Source organism: Phoenix dactylifera, chromosome 4 (genome assembly GCF_051530095.1).
Source record: "Phoenix dactylifera cultivar Ajwa chromosome 4, Ajwa_hap1_PhDact_Kaust_v1.1, whole genome shotgun sequence".
Classification (NCBI taxonomy): domain Eukaryota; kingdom Viridiplantae; phylum Streptophyta; class Magnoliopsida; order Arecales; family Arecaceae; genus Phoenix; species Phoenix dactylifera.
Window position 1 is genome coordinate 36,865,225 of NC_143193.1, and position 13,093 is coordinate 36,878,317.

At 49.3% G+C, this 13,093-nt stretch overlaps 35 non-coding genes and 1 pseudogene across 35 annotated transcripts; all 36 read right to left on the minus strand.

The window, feature by feature from the left end:
- Window positions 1-44: 44 nt before the first annotated feature.
- On the minus strand, window positions 45-163 carry LOC149761620 (5S ribosomal RNA). Its single transcript, XR_016410030.1, has one exon. It is a non-coding gene; the product is annotated as a 5S ribosomal RNA (ribosomal RNA).
- Window positions 164-409: 246 nt separating this feature from the next.
- Window positions 410-528, minus strand: LOC149761621 (5S ribosomal RNA). The gene has a single exon (XR_016410032.1). It is a non-coding gene; the product is annotated as a 5S ribosomal RNA (ribosomal RNA).
- Window positions 529-774: 246 nt separating this feature from the next.
- Window positions 775-893, minus strand: LOC149761622 (5S ribosomal RNA). Its single transcript, XR_016406909.1, has one exon. It is a non-coding gene; the product is annotated as a 5S ribosomal RNA (ribosomal RNA).
- Window positions 894-1,140: 247 nt separating this feature from the next.
- LOC149761623 (5S ribosomal RNA) lies at window positions 1,141-1,259 on the minus strand. Its single transcript, XR_016400902.1, has one exon. It is a non-coding gene; the product is annotated as a 5S ribosomal RNA (ribosomal RNA).
- Window positions 1,260-1,505: 246 nt separating this feature from the next.
- Window positions 1,506-1,624, minus strand: LOC149761624 (5S ribosomal RNA). The gene has a single exon (XR_016406721.1). It is a non-coding gene; the product is annotated as a 5S ribosomal RNA (ribosomal RNA).
- Window positions 1,625-1,870: 246 nt separating this feature from the next.
- Window positions 1,871-1,989, minus strand: LOC149761625 (5S ribosomal RNA). Its single transcript, XR_016410033.1, has one exon. It is a non-coding gene; the product is annotated as a 5S ribosomal RNA (ribosomal RNA).
- A 246-nt stretch (window positions 1,990-2,235) lies between these two features.
- LOC149761626 (5S ribosomal RNA) lies at window positions 2,236-2,353 on the minus strand. The gene has a single exon (XR_016407167.1). It is a non-coding gene; the product is annotated as a 5S ribosomal RNA (ribosomal RNA).
- A 247-nt stretch (window positions 2,354-2,600) lies between these two features.
- LOC149761627 (5S ribosomal RNA) lies at window positions 2,601-2,719 on the minus strand. Its single transcript, XR_016402534.1, has one exon. It is a non-coding gene; the product is annotated as a 5S ribosomal RNA (ribosomal RNA).
- Window positions 2,720-2,965: 246 nt separating this feature from the next.
- LOC149761628 (5S ribosomal RNA) lies at window positions 2,966-3,084 on the minus strand. Its single transcript, XR_016405042.1, has one exon. It is a non-coding gene; the product is annotated as a 5S ribosomal RNA (ribosomal RNA).
- Window positions 3,085-3,330: 246 nt separating this feature from the next.
- Window positions 3,331-3,449, minus strand: LOC149761629 (5S ribosomal RNA). The gene has a single exon (XR_016405160.1). It is a non-coding gene; the product is annotated as a 5S ribosomal RNA (ribosomal RNA).
- A 246-nt stretch (window positions 3,450-3,695) lies between these two features.
- On the minus strand, window positions 3,696-3,814 carry LOC149761630 (5S ribosomal RNA). Its single transcript, XR_016412140.1, has one exon. It is a non-coding gene; the product is annotated as a 5S ribosomal RNA (ribosomal RNA).
- Window positions 3,815-4,060: 246 nt separating this feature from the next.
- LOC149761631 (5S ribosomal RNA) lies at window positions 4,061-4,179 on the minus strand. Its single transcript, XR_016410034.1, has one exon. It is a non-coding gene; the product is annotated as a 5S ribosomal RNA (ribosomal RNA).
- A 239-nt stretch (window positions 4,180-4,418) lies between these two features.
- LOC149761632 (5S ribosomal RNA) lies at window positions 4,419-4,536 on the minus strand. The gene has a single exon (XR_016406912.1). It is a non-coding gene; the product is annotated as a 5S ribosomal RNA (ribosomal RNA).
- Window positions 4,537-4,783: 247 nt separating this feature from the next.
- On the minus strand, window positions 4,784-4,902 carry LOC149761633 (5S ribosomal RNA). Its single transcript, XR_016402535.1, has one exon. It is a non-coding gene; the product is annotated as a 5S ribosomal RNA (ribosomal RNA).
- A 246-nt stretch (window positions 4,903-5,148) lies between these two features.
- On the minus strand, window positions 5,149-5,267 carry LOC149761634 (5S ribosomal RNA). Its single transcript, XR_016405043.1, has one exon. It is a non-coding gene; the product is annotated as a 5S ribosomal RNA (ribosomal RNA).
- Window positions 5,268-5,513: 246 nt separating this feature from the next.
- On the minus strand, window positions 5,514-5,632 carry LOC149761635 (5S ribosomal RNA). Its single transcript, XR_016410035.1, has one exon. It is a non-coding gene; the product is annotated as a 5S ribosomal RNA (ribosomal RNA).
- Window positions 5,633-5,878: 246 nt separating this feature from the next.
- Window positions 5,879-5,997, minus strand: LOC149761636 (5S ribosomal RNA). The gene has a single exon (XR_016412141.1). It is a non-coding gene; the product is annotated as a 5S ribosomal RNA (ribosomal RNA).
- A 246-nt stretch (window positions 5,998-6,243) lies between these two features.
- Window positions 6,244-6,362, minus strand: LOC149761637 (5S ribosomal RNA). The gene has a single exon (XR_016410036.1). It is a non-coding gene; the product is annotated as a 5S ribosomal RNA (ribosomal RNA).
- Window positions 6,363-6,601: 239 nt separating this feature from the next.
- Window positions 6,602-6,719, minus strand: LOC149761638 (5S ribosomal RNA). The gene has a single exon (XR_016406913.1). It is a non-coding gene; the product is annotated as a 5S ribosomal RNA (ribosomal RNA).
- Window positions 6,720-6,966: 247 nt separating this feature from the next.
- Window positions 6,967-7,085, minus strand: LOC149761639 (5S ribosomal RNA). Its single transcript, XR_016402536.1, has one exon. It is a non-coding gene; the product is annotated as a 5S ribosomal RNA (ribosomal RNA).
- Window positions 7,086-7,331: 246 nt separating this feature from the next.
- Window positions 7,332-7,450, minus strand: LOC149761640 (5S ribosomal RNA). The gene has a single exon (XR_016401600.1). It is a non-coding gene; the product is annotated as a 5S ribosomal RNA (ribosomal RNA).
- Window positions 7,451-7,697: 247 nt separating this feature from the next.
- Window positions 7,698-7,816, minus strand: LOC149761641 (5S ribosomal RNA; annotated as a pseudogene).
- A 247-nt stretch (window positions 7,817-8,063) lies between these two features.
- LOC149761642 (5S ribosomal RNA) lies at window positions 8,064-8,182 on the minus strand. Its single transcript, XR_016404526.1, has one exon. It is a non-coding gene; the product is annotated as a 5S ribosomal RNA (ribosomal RNA).
- A 246-nt stretch (window positions 8,183-8,428) lies between these two features.
- On the minus strand, window positions 8,429-8,547 carry LOC149761643 (5S ribosomal RNA). The gene has a single exon (XR_016405044.1). It is a non-coding gene; the product is annotated as a 5S ribosomal RNA (ribosomal RNA).
- Window positions 8,548-8,793: 246 nt separating this feature from the next.
- LOC149761644 (5S ribosomal RNA) lies at window positions 8,794-8,912 on the minus strand. Its single transcript, XR_016410037.1, has one exon. It is a non-coding gene; the product is annotated as a 5S ribosomal RNA (ribosomal RNA).
- A 246-nt stretch (window positions 8,913-9,158) lies between these two features.
- Window positions 9,159-9,277, minus strand: LOC149761645 (5S ribosomal RNA). Its single transcript, XR_016412142.1, has one exon. It is a non-coding gene; the product is annotated as a 5S ribosomal RNA (ribosomal RNA).
- Window positions 9,278-9,523: 246 nt separating this feature from the next.
- LOC149761646 (5S ribosomal RNA) lies at window positions 9,524-9,642 on the minus strand. The gene has a single exon (XR_016410038.1). It is a non-coding gene; the product is annotated as a 5S ribosomal RNA (ribosomal RNA).
- A 246-nt stretch (window positions 9,643-9,888) lies between these two features.
- Window positions 9,889-10,007, minus strand: LOC149761647 (5S ribosomal RNA). The gene has a single exon (XR_016412143.1). It is a non-coding gene; the product is annotated as a 5S ribosomal RNA (ribosomal RNA).
- Window positions 10,008-10,253: 246 nt separating this feature from the next.
- Window positions 10,254-10,372, minus strand: LOC149761648 (5S ribosomal RNA). The gene has a single exon (XR_016412473.1). It is a non-coding gene; the product is annotated as a 5S ribosomal RNA (ribosomal RNA).
- A 246-nt stretch (window positions 10,373-10,618) lies between these two features.
- Window positions 10,619-10,736, minus strand: LOC149761649 (5S ribosomal RNA). The gene has a single exon (XR_016407810.1). It is a non-coding gene; the product is annotated as a 5S ribosomal RNA (ribosomal RNA).
- A 247-nt stretch (window positions 10,737-10,983) lies between these two features.
- On the minus strand, window positions 10,984-11,102 carry LOC149761650 (5S ribosomal RNA). The gene has a single exon (XR_016402538.1). It is a non-coding gene; the product is annotated as a 5S ribosomal RNA (ribosomal RNA).
- Window positions 11,103-11,348: 246 nt separating this feature from the next.
- LOC149761651 (5S ribosomal RNA) lies at window positions 11,349-11,467 on the minus strand. Its single transcript, XR_016401698.1, has one exon. It is a non-coding gene; the product is annotated as a 5S ribosomal RNA (ribosomal RNA).
- Window positions 11,468-11,713: 246 nt separating this feature from the next.
- LOC149761652 (5S ribosomal RNA) lies at window positions 11,714-11,832 on the minus strand. The gene has a single exon (XR_016410039.1). It is a non-coding gene; the product is annotated as a 5S ribosomal RNA (ribosomal RNA).
- Window positions 11,833-12,078: 246 nt separating this feature from the next.
- Window positions 12,079-12,197, minus strand: LOC149761653 (5S ribosomal RNA). Its single transcript, XR_016410040.1, has one exon. It is a non-coding gene; the product is annotated as a 5S ribosomal RNA (ribosomal RNA).
- Window positions 12,198-12,443: 246 nt separating this feature from the next.
- LOC149761654 (5S ribosomal RNA) lies at window positions 12,444-12,562 on the minus strand. The gene has a single exon (XR_016401985.1). It is a non-coding gene; the product is annotated as a 5S ribosomal RNA (ribosomal RNA).
- A 247-nt stretch (window positions 12,563-12,809) lies between these two features.
- On the minus strand, window positions 12,810-12,928 carry LOC149761655 (5S ribosomal RNA). The gene has a single exon (XR_016412474.1). It is a non-coding gene; the product is annotated as a 5S ribosomal RNA (ribosomal RNA).
- Between the last annotated feature and the right edge of the window lie 165 nt (window positions 12,929-13,093).

Here is a 13,093-nt window from a genome sequence, read left to right on the forward strand (position 1 = left end):
AAATAAATGTTATCAAAAAATAAAAAAGCGGGCAAAAAATAAAAGGGGTGCAACACGAGGACTTCCCAGGGGGTCACCCATCCTAGTACTACTCTCGCCCAAGCACGCTTAACTGCGGAGTTCTGATGGGATCCGGTGCATTAGTGCTGGTATGATCGCACCCATGATATGCCCTTCGAAACTCTCTTTTATGACAAAGCAGCAGACCTCGACGGACCGAGACATTCGCGCCGCCGGGGCCGTTCTGGCGTAGGATTCAACGCGCTGTTCCGCTATGCGGCATGGCACCGCGAGTCTCCGGACTCAGTTTATTTTCGGGGGAAAAAAATTATCCGAAGAGGAAAAGCCAAAAGCCGAAAAATTAAAAATAAATATTATCAAAAAATAAAAAAGCGGGCAAAAAATAAAAGGGGTGCAACACGAGGACTTCCCAGGGGGTCACCCATCCTAGTACTACTCTCGCCCAAGCACGCTTAACTGCGGAGTTCTGATGGGATCCGGTGCATTAGTGCTGGTATGATCGCACCCATGACATGCCCATCGAAACACCCTTTTATGACAAAGCAGCAGACCTCGACGGCCCGAGACATTCGCGCTGCCGGGGCCGTTCTGGCGTAGGATTCAACGCGCTGTTCCGCTATGCGGCATGGCACCGCGAGTCACCGGACTCAGTTTATTTTCGGGGGAAAAAAATTATCCGAAGAGGAAAAGCCAAAAGCCGAAAAATTAAAAATAAATATTATCAAAAAATAAAAAAGCGGGCAAAAAATAAAAAGGGTGCAACACGAGGACTTCCCAGGGGGTCACCCATCCTAGTACTACTCTCGCCCAAGCACGCTTAACTGCGGAGTTCTGATGGGATTCGGTGCATTAGTGCTGGTATGATCGCACCATCGACATGCCCTTCGAAACTCCCTAGTATGACAAAGCAGCAGACCTCGACGGCCCGAGACATTCACGCTGCCGGGGCCGTTCTGGCGTAGGATTCAACGCGTTGGTCCCGCTATGCGGCATGGCACCGCCAGTCTCCGGACTCAGTTTATTGTCGGAGGAAAAAAATTATCCGAAGAGGAAAAGCCAAAAGCCGAAAAATTAAAAATAAATATTATCAAAAAATAAAAAAGCGGGCAAAAAATAAAAAGGGTGCAACACAAGGACTTCCCAGGGGGTCACCCATCCTAGTACTACTCTCGCCCAAGCACGCTTAACTGCGGAGTTCTGATGGGATCCGGTGCATTAGTGCTGGTATGATCGCACCCAAGACATGCCCTTCGAAACTCCCTTTTAAAACAAAGCAGCAGACCTCGACGGCCCGAGACATTCGCGCTGCGGGGGCCGTTCTGGCGTATGATTCAACGCGCTGTTCCGCTATGGGGCATGGCACCGCCAGTCTCCGGACTCAGTTTATTTTCGGAGGGAAAAAATTATCCGAAGAGGAAAAGCCAAAAGCCAAAAAATTAAAAATAAATATTATCAAAAAATAAAAAAGCGGGCAAAAAATAAAAGGGGTGCAGCACGAGGACATCCCAGGGGGTCACCCATCCTAGTACTACTCTCGCCCAAGCACGCTTAACTGCGGAGTTCTGATGGGATCCGGTGCATTAGTGCTGGTATGATCGCACCCATGACATGCCCTTCGAAACACCCTTTTATGACAAAGCAGCAGACCTCGACGGCCCGAGACATTCGCGCTGCCGGGGCCGTTCTGGCGTAGGATTCAACGCGCTGTTCCGCTATGCGGCATGGCACCGCGAGTCTCCGGACTCAGTTTATTTTCGAGGGAAAAAAATTATCCGAAGAGGAAAAGCCAAAAGCCGAAAAATTAAAAATAAATGTTATCAAAAAATAAAAAAGCGGGCAAAAAATAAAAGGGGTGCAACACGAGGACTTCCCAGGGGGTCACCCATCCTAGTACTACTCTCGCCCAAGCACGCTTAACTGCGGAGTTCTGATGGGATCCGGTGCATTAGTGCTGGTATGATCGCACCCATGATATGCCCTTCGAAACTCCCTTTTATGACAAAGCAGCAGACCTCGACGGCCCAAGACATTCGCGCTGCCGAGGCCGTTCTGGCGTAGGATTCAACGCGCTGTTCCGCTATGCGGCATGGCACCGCGAGTCTCCGGACTCAGTTTATTTTCGAGGAAAAAAAATTATCCGAAGAGGAAAAGCCAAAAGCCGAAAAATTAAAAAAAAATATTATCAAAAAATAAAAAAGCGGGCAAAAAATAAAAGGGGTGCAACACGAGGACTTCCCGGGGGTCACCCATCCAAGTACTACTCTCGCCCAAGCACGCTTAACTGCGAAGTTCTGATGGGATCCGGTGCATTAGTGCTGGTATGATCGCACCCATGATATGCCCTTCGAAACTCCCTTTTATGACAAAGCAGCAGACCTCGACCGCCCGAGACATTCGCGCTGCCGGGGCCGTTCTGGCGTAGGATTCAACGCGCTGGTCCCGCTATGCGGCATGGCACCGCCAGTCTCCGGACTCAGTTTATTGTCGGGGAAAAAAAATTATCCGAAGAGGAAAAGCCAAAAGCCAAAAAATTAAAAATAAATATTATCAAAAAATAAAAAAGCGGGCAAAAAATAAAAAGGGTGCAACACGAGGACTTCTCAGGGGGTCACCCATCCTAGTACTACTCTCGCCCAAGCACGCTTAACTGCAGAGTTCTGATGGGATCCGGTGCATTAGTGCTGGTATGATCGCACCCATGACATGCCCATCGAAACACCCTTTTATGACAAAGCAGCAGACCTCGACGGACCGAGACATTCGCGCTGCCGGGGCCGTTCTGGCGTAGGATTCAACGCGCTGTTCCGCTATGCGGCATGGCACCGCGAGTCTCCGGACTCAGTTTATTTTCGGGGGAAAAAAATTATCCGAAGAGGAAAAGCCAAAAGCCGAAAAATTAAAAATAAATGTTATCAAAAAATAAAAAAGCGGGCAAAAAATAAAACGGGTGCAACACGAGGACTTTCCAAGGGGTCACCCATCCTAGTACTACTCTCGCCCAAGCACGCTTAACTGCGGAGTTCTGATGGGATCCGGTGCATTAGTGCTGGTATGATCGCACCCATGATATGCCCTTCGAAACTCTCTTTTATGACAAAGCAGCAGACCTCGACGGCCCGAGACATTCGCGCTGCCGGGGCCGTTCTGGCGTAGGATTCAACGCGCTATTCCGCTATGCGGCATGGCACCGCGAGTCTCCGGACTCAGTTTATTTTCGAGGGAAAAAAATTATCCGAAGAGGAAAAGCCAAAAGCCGAAAAATTAAAAATAAATATTATCAAAAAATAAAAAAGCTGGCAAAAAATAAAAGGGGTGCAACACGAGGACTTCCCAGGGGGTCACCCATCCTAGTACTACTCTCGCCCAAGCACGCTTAACTGCGGAGTTCTGATGGGATCCAGTGCATTAGTGCTGGTCTGATCGCACCCATGACATGCCCATCGAAATACCCTTTTATGACAAAGCAGCAGACCTCGACGGCCCGAGACATTCGCACTGCCGGGGCCGTTCTGGCGTAGGGTTCAACGCGCTGTTCCGCTATGCGGCATGGCACCGCGAGTCTCCGGACTCAGTTTATTTTCGGGGGAAAAAAATTATCCGAAGAGGAAAAGCCAAAAGCCGAAAAATTAAAAATAAATATTATCAAAAAATAAAAAAGCGGGCAAAAAATAAAAAGGGTGCAACACGAGGACTTCCCAGGGGGTCACCCATCCTAGTACTACTCTCGCCCAAGCACGCTTAACTGCGGAGTTCTGATGGGATCCGGTGCATTAGTGCTGGTATGATCGCACCCATGACATGCCCTTCGAAACACCCTTTTATGACAAAGCAGCAGACCTCGACGGCCCGAGACATTCGCGCTGCCGGGGCCGTTCTGGCGTAGGATTCAACGCGCTGTTCCGCTATGCGGCATGGCACCGCGAGTCTCCGGACTCAGTTTATTTTCGAGGGAAAAAAATTATCCGAAGAGGAAAAGCCAAAAGCCGAAAAATTAAAAATAAATGTTATCAAAAAATAAAAAAGCGGGCAAAAAATAAAAGGGGTGCAACACGAGGACTTCCCAGGGGGTCACCCATCCTAGTACTACTCTCGCCCAAGCACGCTTAACTGCGGAGTTCTGATGGGATCCGGTGCATTAGTGCTGGTATGATCGCACCCATGATATGCCCTTCGAAACTCCCTTTTATGACAAAGCAGCAGACCTCGACGGCCCGAGACATTCGCGCTGCCGGGGCCGTTCTGGCGTAGGATTCAACGCGCTGTTCCGCTATGCGGCATGGCACCGCGAGTCTCCGGACTCAGTTTATTTTCGAGGGAAAAAAATTATCCGAAGAGGAAAAGCTGAAAAATTAAAAATAAATATTATCAAAAAATAAAAAAGCGGGCAAAAAATAAAAGGGGTGCAACACGAGGACTTCCCGGGGGTCACCCATCCCAGTACTACTCTCGCCCAAGCACGCTTAACTGCGAAGTTCTGATGGGATCCGGTGCATTAGTGCTGGTATGATCGCACCCATAATATGCCCTTCAAAACTCCCTTTTATGACAAAGCAGCAGACCTCGACCGCCCGAGACATTCGCGCTGCCGGGGCCGTTCTGGCGTAGGATTCAACGCGCTGGTCCCGCTATGCGGCATGGCACCGCCAGTCTCCGGACTCAGTTTATTGTCGGGGGAAAAAAATTATCCGAAGAGGAAAAGCCAAAAGCCAAAAAATTAAAAATAAATATTATCAAAAAATAAAAAAGCGGGCAAAAAATAAAAAGGGTGCAACACGAGGACTTCTCAGGGGGTCACCCATCCTAGTACTACTCTCGCCCAAGCACGCTTAACTGCAGAGTTCTGATGGGATCCGGTGCATTAGTGCTGGTATGATCGCACCCATGACATGCCCATCGAAACACCCTTTTATGACAAAGCAGCAGACCTCGACGGACCGAGACATTCGCGCTGCCGGGGCCGTTCTGGCGTAGGATTCAACGCGCTGTTCCGCTATGCGGCATGGCACCGCGAGTCTCCGGACTCAGTTTATTTTCGGGGGAAAAAAATTATCCGAAGAGGAAAAGCCAAAAGCCGAAAAATTAAAAATAAATGTTATCAAAAAATAAAAAAGCGGGCAAAAAATAAAACGGGTGCAACACGAGGACTTTCCAAGGGGTCACCCATCCTAGTACTACTCTCGCCCAAGCACGCTTAACTGCGGAGTTCTGATGGGATCCGGTGCATTAGTGCTGGTATGATCGCACCCATGATATGCCCTTCGAAACTCTCTTTTATGACAAAGCAGCAGACCTCGACGGCCCGAGACATTCGCGCTGCCGGGGCCGTTCTGGCGTAGGATTCAACGCGCTATTCCGCTATGCGGCATGACACCGCGAGTCTCCGGACTCAGTTTATTTTCGAGGGAAAAAAATTATCCGAAGAGGAAAAGCCAAAAGCCGAAAAATTAAAAATAAATATTATCAAAAAATAAAAAAGCGGGCAAAAAATAAAAGGGGTGCAACACGAGGACTTCCCAGGGGGTCACCCATCCTAGTACTACTCTCGCCCAAGCACGCTTAACTGCGGAGTTCTGATGGGATCCGGTGCATTAGTGCTGGTATGATCGCACCCATGACATGCCCATCGAAATACCCTTTTATGACAAAGCAGCAGACCTCGACGGCCCGAGACATTCGCGCTGCCGGGGCCGTTCTGGCGTAGGGTTCAACGCGCTGTTCCGCTATGCGGCATGGCACCGCGAGTCTCCGGACTCAGTTTATTTTCGGGGGAAAAAAATTATCCGAAGAGGAAAAGCCAAAAGCCGAAAAATTAAAAATAAATATTATCAAAAAATAAAAAAGCGGGCAAAAAATAAAAAGGGTGCAACACGAGGACTTCCCAGGGGGTCACCCATCCTAGTACTACTCTCGCCCAAGCACGCTTAACTGCGGAGTTCTGATGGGATCCGGTGCATTAGTGCTGGTATGATCGCACCCATGACATGCCCTTCGAAACACCCTTTTATGACAAAGCAGCAGACCTCGACGGCCCGAGACATTCGCGCTGCCGGGGCCGTTCTGGCGTAGGATTCAACGCGCTGTTCCGCTATGCGGCGTGGCACCGCGAGTCTCCGGACTCAGTTTATTTTCGAGGGAAAAAAATTATCCGAAGAGGAAAAGCCAAAAGCCGAAAAATTAAAAATAAATGTTATCAAAAAATAAAAAAGCGGGCAAAAAATAAAAGGGGTGCAACACGAGGACTTCCCAGGGGGTCACCCATCCTAGTACTACTCTCGCCCAAGCACGCTTAACTGCGGAGTTCTGATGGGATCCGGTGCATTAGTGCTGGTATGATCGCACCCATGATATGCCCTTCGAAACTCCCTTTTATGACAAAGCAGCAGACCTCGACGGCCCGAGACATTCGCGCTGCCGGGGCCGTTCTGGCGTAGGATTCAACGCGCTGTTCCGCTATGCGGCATGGCACCGCGAGTCTCCGGACTCAGTTTATTTTCGAGGAAAAAAAATTATCCGAAGAGGAAAAGCCGAAAAATTAAAAATAAATATTATCAAAAAATAAAAAAGCGGGCAAAAAATAAAAGGGGTGCAACACGAGGACTTCCCGGGGGTCACCCATCCCAGTACTACTCTCGCCCAAGCACGCTTAACTGCGAAGTTCTGATGGGATCCGGTGCATTAGTGCTGGTATGATCGCACCCATAATATGCCCTTCAAAACTCCCTTTTATGACAAAGCAGCAGACCTCGACCGCCCGAGACATTCGCGCTGCCGGGGCCGTTCTGGCGTAGGATTCAACGCGCTGGTCCCGCTATGCGGCATGGCACCGCCAGTCTCCGGACTCAGTTTATTGTCGGGGGAAAAAAATTATCCGAAGAGGAAAAGCCAAAAGCCAAAAAATTAAAAATAAATATTATCAAAAAATAAAAAAGCGGGCAAAAAATAAAAAGGGTGCAACACGAGGACTTCTCAGGGGGTCACCCATCCTAGTACTACTCTCGCCCAAGCACGCTTAACTGCAGAGTTCTGATGGGATCCGGTGCATTAGTGCTGGTATGATCGCACCCATGACATGCCCATCGAAACACCCTTTTATGACAAAGCAGCAGACCTCGACGGACCGAGACATTCGCGCTGCCGGGGCCGTTCTGGCGTAGGATTCAACGCGCTGTTCCGCTATGCGGCATGGCACCGCGAGTCTCCGGACTCAGTTTATTTTTGGGGGAAAAAAATTATCCGAAGAGGAAAAGCCAAAAGCCGAAAAATTAAAAATAAATGTTATCAAAAAATAAAAAAGCGGGCAAAAAATAAAAGGGGTGCAACACGAGGACTTCCCAGGGGGTCACCCATCCTAGTACCACTCTCGCCCAAGCACGCTTAACTGCGGAGTTCTGATGGGATCCGGTGCATTAGTGCTGGTATGATCGCACCCATGATATGCACTTCGAAACTCCCTTTTATGGCAAAGCAGCAGACCTCGACGGCCCGAGACATTCGCGCTGCCGGGGCCGTTCTGGCGTAGAATTCAACGCGCTGGTCCTGCTATGCGGCATGGCACCGCCAGTCTCCGGACTCAGTTTATTTTCGGGGAAAAAAAATTATCCGAAGAGGAAAAGCCAAAAGCCAAAAAATTAAAAATAAATATTATCAAAAAATAAAAAAGCGGGCAAAAAATAAAAGGGGTACAACACGAGGACTTTCCAGGGGGTCACCCATCCTAGTACTACTCTCGCCCAAGCACGCTAAACTGCTGAGTTCTGATGGGATCCGGTGCATTAGTGCTGGTATGATCGCACCCATAATATGCCCTTCAAAACTCCCTTTTATGACAAAGCAGCAGACCTCGACCGCCCGAGACATTCGCGCTGCCGGGGCCGTTCTGGCGTAGGATTCAACGCGCTGGTCCCGCTATGCGGCATGGCACCGCCAGTCTCCGGACTCAGTTTATTGTCGGGGGAAAAAAATTATCCGAAGAGGAAAAGCCAAAAGCCAAAAAATTAAAAATAAATATTATCAAAAAATAAAAAAGCGGGCAAAAAATAAAAAGGGTGCAACACGAGGACTTCTCAGGGGGTCACCCATCCTAGTACTACTCTCGCCCAAGCACGCTTGACTGCAGAGTTCTGATGGGATCCGGTGCATTAGTGCTGGTATGATCGCACCCATGACATGCCCATCGAAACACCCTTTTATGACAAAGCAGCAGACCTCGACGGACCGAGACATTCGCGCTGCCGGGGCCGTTCTGGCGTAGGATTCAACGCGCTGTTCCGCTATGCGGCATGGCACCGCGAGTCTCCGGACTCAGTTTATTTTTGGGGGAAAAAAATTATCCGAAGAGGAAAAGCCAAAAGCCGAAAAATTAAAAATAAATGTTATCAAAAAATAAAAAAGCGGGCAAAAAATAAAACGGGTGCAACACGAGGACTTTCCAAGGGGTCACCCATCCTAGTACTACTCTCGCCCAAGCACGCTTAACTGCGGAGTTCTGATGGGATCCGGTGCATTAGTGCTGGTATGATCGCACCCATGATATGCCCTTCGAAACTCTCTTTTATGACAAAGCAGCAGACCTCGACGGCCCGAGACATTCGCGCTGCCGGGGCCGTTCTGGCGTAGGATTCAACGCGCTATTCCGCTATGCGGCATGGCACCGCGAGTCTCCGGACTCAGTTTATTTTCGAGGGAAAAAAATTATCCGAAGAGGAAAAGCCAAAAGCCGAAAAATTAAAAATAAATATTATCAAAAAATAAAAAAGCGGGCAAAAAATAAAAGGGGTGCAACACGAGGACTTCCCAGGGGGTCACCCATCCTAGTACTACTCTCGCCCAAGCACGCTTAACTGCGGAGTTCTGATGGGATCCGGTGCATTAGTGCTGGTATGATCGCACCCATGACATGCCCATCGAAATACCCTTTTATGACAAAGCAGCAGACCTCGACGGCCCGAGACATTCGCGCTGCCGGGGCCGTTCTGGCGTAGGGTTCAACGCGCTGTTCCGCTATGCGGCATGGCACCGCGAGTCTCCGGACTCAGTTTATTTTCGGGGGAAAAAAATTATCCGAAGAGGAAAAGCCAAAAGCCGAAAAATTAAAAATAAATATTATCAAAAAATAAAAAAGCGGGCAAAAAATAAAAAGGGTGCAACACGAGGACTTCCCAGGGGGTCACCCATCCTAGTACTACTCTCGCCCAAGCACGCTTAACTGCGGAGTTCTGATGGGATCCGGTGCATTAGTGCTGGTATGATCGCACCCATGACATGCCCTTCGAAACACCCTTTTATGACAAAGCAGCAGACCTCGACGGCCCGAGACATTCGCGCTGCCGGGGCCGTTCTGGCGTAGGATTCAACGCGCTGTTCCGCTATGCGGCATGGCACCGCGAGTCTCCGGACTCAGTTTATTTTCGAGGGAAAAAAATTATCCGAAGAGGAAAAGCCAAAAGCCGAAAAATTAAAAATAAATGTTATCAAAAAATAAAAAAGCGGGCAAAAAATAAAAGGGGTGCAACACGAGGACTTCCCAGGGGGTCACCCATCCTAGTACTACTCTCGCCCAAGCACGCTTAACTGCGGAGTTCTGATGGGATCCGGTGCATTAGTGCTGGTATGATCGCACCCATGACATGCCCATCGAAACACCCTTTTATGACAAAGCAGCAGACCTCGACGGCCCGAGACATTCGCGCTGCCGGGGCCGTTCTGGCGTAGGATTCAACGCGCTGTTCCGCTATGCGGCATGGCACCGCGAGTCTCCGGACTCAGTTTATTTTCGGGGGAAAAAAATTATTCGAAGAGGAAAAGCCAAAAGCCGAAAAATTAAAAATAAATATTATCAAAAAATAAAAAAGCGGGCAAAAAATAAAAAGGGTGCAACACGAGGACTTCCCAGGGGGTCACCCATCCTAGTACTACTCTCGCCCAAGCACGCTTAACTGCGGAGTTCTGATGGGATCCGGTGCATTAGTGCTGGTATGATCGCACCCATGACATGCCCATCGAAACACCCTTTTATGACAAAGCAGCAGACCTCGACGGCCCGAGACATTCGCGCTGCCGGGGCCGTTCTGGCGTAGGATTCAACGCGCTGTTCCGCTATGCGGCATGGCACCGCGAGTCTCCGGACTTAGTTTATTTTCGGGGGAAAAAAATTATCCGAAGAGGAAAAGCCAAAAGCCGAAAAATTAAAAATAAATGTTATCAAAAAATAAAAAAGCGGGCAAAAAATAAAAGGGGTGCAACACGAGGACTTCCCAGGGGGTCACCCATCCTAGTACTACTCTCGCCCAAGCACGCTTAGCTGCGGAGTTCTGATGGGATCCGGTGCATTAGTGCTGGTATGATCGCACCCATGATATGCCCTTCGAAACTCCCTTTTATGACAAAGCAGCAGACCTCGACGGCCCGAGACATTCGCGCTGCCGGGGCCCTTCTGGCGTAGGATTCAACGCGCTGTTCCGCTATGCGGCATGGCACCGCGAGTCTCCGGACTCAGTTTATTTTCGAGGGAAAAAAATTATCCGAAGAGGAAAAGCCAAAAGCCGAAAAATTAAAAATAAATATTATCAAAAAATAAAAAAGCGGGCAAAAAATAAAAGGGGTGCAACACGAGGACTTCCCGGGGGTCACCCATCCTAGTACTGCTCTCGCCCAAGCACGCTTAACTGCGAAGTTCTGATGGGATCCGGTGCATTAGTGCTGGTATGATCGCACCCATGATATGCCCTTCGAAACTCCCTTTTATGACAAAGCAGCAGACCTCGACCGCCCGAGACATTCGCGCTGCCGGGGCCGTTCTGGCGTAGGATTCAACGCGCTGGTCCCGCTATGCGGCATGGCACCGCCAGTCTCCGGACTCAGTTTATTATCGGGGAAAAAAAATTATCCGAAGAGGAAAAGCCAAAAGCCAAAAAATTAAAAATAAATATTATCAAAAAATAAAAAAGCGGGCAAAAAATAAAAAGGGTGCAACACGAGGACTTCTCAGGGGGTCACCCATCCTAGTACTACTCTCGCCCAAGCACGCTTAACTGCAGAGTTCTGATGGGATCCGGTGCATTAGTGCTGGTATGATCGCACCCATGACATGCCCATCGAAACACCCTTTTATGACAAAGCAGCAGACCTCGACGGCCCGAGACATTCGCGCTGCCGGGGCCGTTCTGGCGTAGGATTCAACGCGCTGTTCCGCTATGCGGCATGGCACCGCGAGTCTCCGGACTCAGTTTATTTTCGGGGGAAAAAAATTATTCGAAGAGGAAAAGCCAAAAGCCGAAAAATTAAAAATAAATATTATCAAAAAATAAAAAAGCGGGCAAAAAATAAAAAGGGTGCAACACGAGGACTTCCCAGGGGGTCACCCATCCTAGTACTACTCTCGCCCAAGCACGCTTAACTGCAGAGTTCTGATGGGATCCGGTGCATTAGTGCTGGTATGATCGCACCCATGACATGTCCATCGAAACACCCTTTTATGACAAAGCAGCAGACCTCGACGGACCGAGACATTCGCGCTGCCGGGGCCATTCTGGCGTAGGATTCAACGCGCTGTTCCGCTATGCGGCATGGCACCGCGAGTCTCCGGACTCAGTTTATTTTCGGAGGAAAAAAATTATCCGAAGAGGAAAAGCCAAAAGCCGAAAAATTAAAAATAAATGTTATCAAAAAATAAAAAAGCGGGCAAAAAATAAAAGGGGTGCAACACGAGGACTTCCCAGGGGGTCACCCATCCTAGTACTACTCTCGCCCAAGCACGCTTAACTGCGGAGTTCTGATGGGATCCGGTGCATTAGTGCTGGTATGATCGCACCCATGATATGCCCTTCGAAACTCTCTTTTATGACAAAGCAGCAGACCTCGACGGACCGAGACATTCGCGCTGCCGGGGCCGTTCTGGCGTAGGATTCAACGCGCTGTTCCGCTATGCGGCATGGCACCGCGAGTCTCCGGACTCAGTTTATTTTCGGGGGAAAAAAATTATCCGAAGAGGAAAAGCCAAAAGCCGAAAAATTAAAAATAAATATTATCAAAAAATAAAAAAGCGGGCAAAAAATAAAAGGGGTGCAACACGAGGACTTCCCAGGGGGTCACCCATCCTAGTACTACTCTCGCCCAAGCACGCTTAACTGCGGAGTTCTGATGGGATCCGGTGCATTAGTGCTGGTATGATCGCACCCATGACATGCCCATCGAAACACCCTTTTATGACAAAGCAGCAGACCTCGACGGCCCGAGACATTCGCGCTGCCGGGGCCGTTCTGGCGTAGGATTCAACGCGCTGTTCCGCTATGCGGCATGGCACCGTGAGTCACCGGACTCAGTTTATTTTCGGGGGAAAAAAATTATCCGAAGAGGAAAAGCCAAAAGCCGAAAAATTAAAAATAAATATTATCAAAAAATAAAAAAGCGGGCAAAAAATAAAAAGGGTGCAACACGAGGACTTCCCAGGGGGTCACCCATCCTAGTACTACTCTCGCCCAAGCACGCTTAACTGCGGAGTTCTGATGGGATCCGGTGCATTAGTGCTGGTATGATCGCACCATCGACATGCCCTTCGAAACTCCCTAGTATGACAAAGCAGCAGACCTCGACGGCCCGAGACATTCACGCTGCCGGGGCCGTTCTGGCGTAGGATTCAACGCGCTGGTCCCGCTATGCGGCATGGCACCGCCAGTCTCCGGACTCAGTTTATTGTCGGAGGAAAAAAATTATCCGAAGAGGAAAAGCCAAAAGCCGAAAAATTAAAAATAAATGTTATCAAAAAATAAAAAAGCGGGCAAAAAATAAAAGGGGTGCAACACGAGGACTTCCCAGGGGGTCACCCATCCTAGTACTACTCTCGCCCAAGCACGCTTAGCTGCGGAGTTCTGATGGGATCCGGTGCATTAGTGCTGGTATGATCGCACCCATGATATGCCCTTCGAAACTCCCTTTTATGACAAAGCAGCAGACCTCGACGGCCCGAGACATTCGCGCTGCCGGGGCCCTTCTGGCGTAGGATTCAACGCGCTGTTCCGCTATGGGGCATGGCACCGCCAGTCTCCGGACTCAGTTTATTTTCGGGGGGAAAAAA